This window comes from Amblyomma maculatum, chromosome 8 (genome assembly GCF_055883805.1).
Source record: "Amblyomma maculatum isolate TAMU_Amacu chromosome 8, ASM5588380v1, whole genome shotgun sequence".
NCBI classification, from domain to species: Eukaryota; Metazoa; Arthropoda; class Arachnida; order Ixodida; family Ixodidae; genus Amblyomma; species Amblyomma maculatum.
In genome coordinates, this window is record NC_139351.1 from 72,802,484 (window position 1) to 72,809,373 (window position 6,890).

A 6,890-nucleotide genomic window follows, 5' to 3' on the forward strand; every position below is an offset into this window, starting at 1 on the left:
AATAGCATTTAGGCTGCAAAGAACGAAATCCAGTAACAGAAAAATCAGACAGGCCATAAACACGAAGAAAATTAGTTGTAGACACTAGAGTAATACCTGATTTATCGTGTTTTTGAAATGTCCTATTTCCTTTCTGAATGCGCTGGTTTAAGGTGGGTCGCTCCAGTGGTTACCTGTCTGAATAAAGAATGAGTGTAGTCGTGTTGATGTTTGACAGTGTGGTAAGCTGACATTGTGCGTGTGCTCGCGGCAAAAGGAAACAAAGAGAGCTAGCTGGCTGGATCCAGATAGCGCAAAAGAGGAGAGTTATGATAGTAAATTTTATGAAATAAACATTATCGACATAGTTTTGTTTGCGTCGATATAAAGTGGTTTTCATTGGTGTTACACTGGGTTTCCTTTTTTTATTGTCGAAAATAAAACGAACTCAACGATTTTTAACCGCTTCAAGTTTACCGATTGGTGTTATGTGGTAAGGATCCCAAACTGATGATGCATATTGCAACTACGAAAGGACATAGGATTTATATATAGTAGCTTTAAGGATGATTCGTACCATTAATAGCTACAACGCGAACACATTAGGTAAAGAAGGCACAAGTCTAATTTAGGGTGTTCGGGTCAATGTTAAGGACAAATGTTTCGGAGCTGGACTGCAGAGCACAGCCGGAGATTCGGATCCAGGTACAGCTGGTCGAGACAGAGGAATGGAACAAGACTTCCGAGGAAAAAGCGTCTTTGGACCTTTGCTGGGCGGAGAAGGACACCATCCGAAAGAAGCTATGGTATTATAATTCGCGCGGTAGTGGTTTGCTGGAATAGGCACGCGCGGGAGAGTTGCGTACACACAGGGGGAGAGCGAGATTCACGGCTGGCCTCACGACTGTATTCGCCCTCTGCGCAGTGGCAGAGGAGTCAATAGAACACGTGGTATTCGAGTGTCCAGCTATCTGTTGTCCTGCCCGTCACTATCTTTAGCACTTTAGGATTGCAAGTGGAGAGGCAGCCTCGGTGAATGCGATCGAGGCTACGAAGAGACGGCTGTAGTTTTTGTGGCGAGTAGCAGCAGGGAGCAATATCCCTGTGATTCGGCCGCAACTACAGTGATTTTTAGTGTTCTTTTCTTTACTTTTTTAGCCACGCTTTTAGCTTTCTGAAGTTAAACCAGTGACCCGCTATAAAGGGTGGGCCGCCATCACCATCACCATCATCATTGCTCTCGACAAGGAGGTGTAGACGACTCAGAGGCGACTGCTCGCTTTATGGGCCGGTGTGGCATCCACACATCGGTGAGCACCATCGCTGATGTCCTCGTGGCCAGCTTAGATGGAGTGCTCCGCTGCACAGTCCACCAAATATCACCGCAAAACTTCACAACAAGCGAAACAGCGCAGCTGGTCTTCAATTAGGCGAAGCTCGCTGACCCACGCGCTCGATTACCCGAGAGACGAAGACGACGCTTGGCCATCCCCCATGATAGGGCTCTACCACACGGTGGCGCCAGAACAGTAAAATCTGGGCGGCAATATAAGGGCTGGTAGCCGACGCTATCGCGTCATACCCTGAAAGGCGGAGCGCAAGTGTCCCCCATACTTTTACAACCGTTTCGACATGCACGTCACAACCAACAGCGCAAAAAAAAAAAGTTCTAAAAGCCTATAACAGCGCTGCCAAATGTACGTTTCCGGCCGTGGCACAGTGCCTCCTCGCTTCCATTGACCGGGGCGCCCCGTCATCTGCTAATAGGTCATAACAGACACCACGATAAATGCTGGGCGTGGTCCTCGTGTCCCAGAACCATACATGGCAGTAATTGAATTACAGTCCTGAAATTAATTCATTACATTACTAAATTACCCAACCAAAAAGTAATTCATTACATTTCAAATTACTGAAAAAGTAATTAAATTACTGTAATTTAATTACTTTTTCAGTAATTTGAAATGTAATGAATTACTTTTTTGGTTGGGTAATTTAGTAATGTAATGAATTACTTTTTGGCAGCAATTTCGCATCAAAAGTAATTAATTCTTTTCGACATTACTTTTACTTAAATGCACCACTACTCCTTCAATAAACAAAGTAGAGTATTGCGAAAGCAGGAACGACGTGCCACAAGCCGAAGCTAGCGTAATGGATCGGCAAAACGAGACAAAATTGAGCAGAACAGTGCGCCTGCGACCTCCTGTATAGCAGTTCACAGTGCAGCTATCCCATGGCAACCTTTCTCCAAGTAGCAGGAAACAAGGCGTCAAGGGAATGCCGAAGGGACAGATGGTGGAAGAAGGCCGGAGGTGAAAACTAGTTGGAAGCGCGGCGTGTTGCGTCGGCTAGGGTACAGTGACACCTGGTTACACTCATCACCACAGGGCGAGGGAGGGTTAGGGCGGGGTAGACAGGCAGAAGGGTCCATGCCGTGAGCTGCCGTGGCGTGAGCATTACTGAGCGCAAGGTTCTTGGGACTGCGGAAGCAATAAATAGGCTAGCTTCTTCGAGGCCTTCAAATGGCGGAGACAGCTCTGGGCCAGCAGGACGCTGGGTTTGCCGCTCGTTTCACGACCATTAAACCATACTTCTGCGTTTGTTGTTGTTATTTTTTGTGGTTGTCTTATTTTTTCAACGTCAAGTGCTGTAGGAAACAGGGAAGGAATAGTTCTCAGGGACGGAATTTGGCGGGAAGACGAAAGCATGTGTGTGCTTCGTGTCTGGAGGACAAGTTGTTGTTTTGTTTGCTTGCTTTACTTAGTGTTTGCATGGATGAAAACCAGAAAGTAATTTAAAAGTAATTGAAATATTCAGTGGAAGTAATTGCAATGTAATTTCATTACTTTTAAGGAGAAGTAATGAGTAATGTAATTTAATTACTTTTCTGCGATTTTCAGCAAATTAGTAATGTAATTTAATTCCTTTTCAAAAGTAATTTTGCTATGTATGCCCAGAACAAGTACTGGACCACCCTCTCTCCCTGTGACCTTGTAACATAAACTCAAAACTCTAGAAGGTTCGGGGGCCTTCGAGAGACCATGAAGAGAGGGACACAGCGTTGTCCAAGCAGCAGAGTTTGCGCTCTTTCTCTCTCTACAGTGCTCCTATCATTTCTGAAAATGTAGAGCGGGCGTTTCGATGGCGGCGAAACGAAGAGGCGTCCGTGTGCTGTGCGATGTCAGCGCACGTTAAAGATCCCCAGGTGTTCGAAACTACTCCGTAGCCCTCCACTACGGCTCCTCTTTCTCTTTTTCCACTTTCACTCCCACCTTCCTCCCTTCCCTTACGGCGCGGTTGCGGTGTACACAGAAAACAAGTGAGACAGTTACCGCGCCTTTACCTTTCTATAAATAAATCAGTTTAAATCCGTTTAAAATGTAGAGCGGGAAGAGGCCATCCCGATGGGAAAATTATTTCTTGGGCAGGCTTGAACAGAAAGGCAGGCCTGGCTTTGAAAAAGCCGTGGGGAAAGCTGCGAGCTCGGGAGTTGTGAGCTGTGCAGCTCACACGCTGTGCAAGGTAACACGTTTGAACTGGTGTTTGCCACTGGAAATTTAGTCGCTTCTATCTGCTCTATAAACGCTTTCATTTTATTATTAGCACCATATAAAGCTGAGTTCATCTGTTCCTGCGAGTGCCATCGTCCTTTGTCTTCGTGTGAACTACACGTCATCCGCAAAGTCGACATGTACAAATAAACGAAGTTTTGTTTAGAAAAAGAAAAATATTTTAAAACTTTCTCGAACGTCAAACATTCATCACTAAGCCTTCACTAAGTCAATCTTATAGAAGATCGTGCAACCAACCAAATGTGATGAGAAGTCCTGTATGTGAGGAAGTAATTAGCGGTCTGGTAAGGTATGAGTATTGAGGGCGCGGTAATCTCCACATGGCTTCTAGTCACCCGGCTCTTTAGTTGGCACCATGTGAACTGGCAATGCCCAGTTGCTGGAGGAAGGGCGCACATTGCTAAGCTCAAGCTTGCGTTGAAACTCCCTGCGAGCCACAGCGAGGCATTCTCCAGACAGGTGGCGAGGGCGAGAAAACACAGGTGGTCCAGACATCACGATGTGGTGGGTAGTCGAATGTTTCACCGGTTACTCTGTAGTGTGCGGCTTCGTGATGTTGGGAATATCGGCATAGATTTTCCCGTACGGCGAAGCAGGGACGAGAGCAATAAGACCTGTCGCCGAAGACGTGGAGTCTACGGCGTTGACGGAGAGTATTGTGCTGAGATCGATGAGGCGATGTGCCTGCATATCGACAGTGAGGTTGAAGAAGCTGAGGAAATCAGCGCCGAGAACAGCTTGCGAGACACCGGTCATGAAAATCCAACAAAACGTCCGGCGCAATCCGAGGTTAAGTTTAAGACACTCTCGGCGGTACATGGGAGTGAGGGAGTTATTTCTCGCTTGCAGCGGGGAGGTCTATTCGTGGCGAGGGCGGTCTGCCCAAGCTGCTTGTATTACACTGATCTATGCTCCCATGTCAACGAGAAAGCGAGCGCCAGTGATCTTGTACGAAACATAAAATAGGCGGCATGTCTGTCTACCAGTACCACTTGCCACCGTCAGTGGCCGGTCGCAGAATTTCCCGTTCAGGAGCACGGGTGGGTGCACTTTAGGGCAGTGCTGTCGAAAATACGATGGTACCAGCACACATCTGAGAAGTCTTGCCGCGCTTCGAATGTTTGGAGCTACGGCGAGGGCTACGGTGCCTGGGAGTGGCGGCGGGACTAGAATCTCGGAGAAGAACGGCGTGGTAGGGGCGCGACGTCATCAAGCCGCCTGGCTAAAGCATTCAGTCGCTCTTCTATGCTCACAAGCTGGGTGGCTGTGGTAGCAGTGGAAGGCGGAGCGGTCAGTGCGCTGATGCTGGCATGCCCTGAGTAATCCGCCACACTTTTCGCGAGTCGGCGAGCTTCTCCAGAGTGACATCACCCGCAGCCGGGAGGATGATGACCACGTTCTGAGGACGTCGCTGGAGAAAGTACTCACGTACTAAAACTGTCTGGACCCGAGGGGGAGTCTCCAAGCAGCTGTCGCATGCGACGGAGGAGCTGTGAAGGACGGATATCACAGAGTTTTGTAGCGGGGATGAGCTGCCGGAGTCGGTTGGTTGGTTGGTTCATAGGAAGGGAAAGGCGCAGTATCTGTAACACTTGCTCTGTGGACACCTGAACCGCGCCGTAAGGGAAGGGATGAAGGTGGGAGTGAAAGTGGATAGAGAGAAAGGGGGGCCGTAGTGGAGGGCTACGGAGTAATTTCGACCACCTGGGGATCTTTAACGTGCGCTGACATCGCGCAGCACATGGACGCCACTTCGTTTCGCCTCCATCGAAACGCAGCCGCCGAGGCCGGGATTCGATCCCGGGAACTCCGGCACAGTGGTCGGGCGTCTTACCACTGCACCACCCCGGCGGGGCTGCCGGAGTCGGTTGCGCTCGGACGCTGATTTGCGGTCAACGAGAGCCGCTGTCAACGTGCCAAAAGGTCGGGCGGGCCGTGTCCGGCGAAGCGATAATGTCCGCTAATTCCTCGGCGATGTGAGGAGGCAGGGAGGACACAAGATGGAGAAAGTTGGTCTCCTGGCTGGTGATATGCCGCAAGTGGAATTGCGCCTCAACCTGGAGGATCAGGGAATCGAACGAGGGCCTTCGGGCTAATATGGTGGCAGGTTGACAGGTGGAAACGCTGCCAACGAATCGTCGTTATGCGGAGCGTCCTGGGGCGGGTCGAAAAGCCATCGGAACCCATGTAGGAGGGCGAGGTTGAGTGGTCGATGCCGAGTCAAGAAATATATCGAGGCTAAGAAGAGGAATAACCAGCTCCGACAGCTTTAATTTTCGAAGTTTTTTTTTATTGCGCCGCACGCATTGAGGCGCCTAGTGCCAGCCTTTTCTTTTTCCAGCGCCGTGCCGTGGCTTGCGCTAAGAGAGCGGTGCAAGGGGTGCTACAGACTCACTGAAAACCGGTGGGTGCCCGGCGGCACCTGGAATCGAACCTGGTCCATCCCGAATGCGAGGCCATGCTCTACCACTAGGCTACTGCTCGGATGCTTTATTGCCCCCAATCGACCCTCTTCCTCTCGTCAGTTCAGAGGCACGCTCCCTCGCTGGTGAACCTAAACACGGTGACCTTCGAGAGTAAGGTCGCCGCTACTGCTTAAATTCAACAGCTTCCATCTGACGATTTGACGTGACGAACCGAACCCCGCTCTAACCAAGCCGGATGAACCTGCGTTCGTGGCCTAGAGGCAACGTGAACACAAGGGTCCTGGAAGGCTGATTCCGCTATCACGTTCCCATATCAAAGGATAGTCCCGAGTCGGCAGCTCCAATGTTAGGTAGCCCTAGGTCATGTCATCTGCCGGCTATCGACCGCTGGCCTTATGCTCGTGATGTTTCACTCACAAGGTCAATGCTGGCCGCCGATTCCATGTTTTCATTGAATAGGTTCTTTAAGGTTGCCGCGTTAACAAATTACAAGGAGTATCATCATGTACTGAAAAAAAGTAGCCGCTTTTCGTTGTGCAGTTGGGAACAGCACTTTAGTACTGGAAACGCTAAATTACGGCGTCGAAGAAGTTATGTGGCTTTAAAAGGTAATTAGGCCCATAGTGTTCAGAAAATGGTGCATTGCTTGTGATGCAATATGCGATCGTCTTCCGGCATGTTTCGTACACAGTTGCAGCTGGACCTGAGAGTTACCAAATTTGAGTTAAACCGTTCTTTGCGCAGAAAATTCGGCACTGTATTCTGAGTTACCTATCACGGGCGTGGTTGCGGCAGGTGATAGCTGATACGGCAAGTACTAATTCATCATAGGATTGTGCGACGTCATGTGACCACAAGACTTGTCCGATGTGACAAGAGCTGCCAACTCGGGCTTCTCAACCTTAACAAC

The 6,890-nt window shown here is 49.4% G+C and overlaps 1 pseudogene; it reads right to left on the reverse strand.

Moving 5' to 3' along the window:
- Positions 1-3,960: 3,960 nt before the first annotated feature.
- LOC146181515 (uncharacterized) lies at positions 3,961-6,424 on the reverse strand (annotated as a pseudogene).
- Positions 6,425-6,890: the final 466 nt, after the last annotated feature.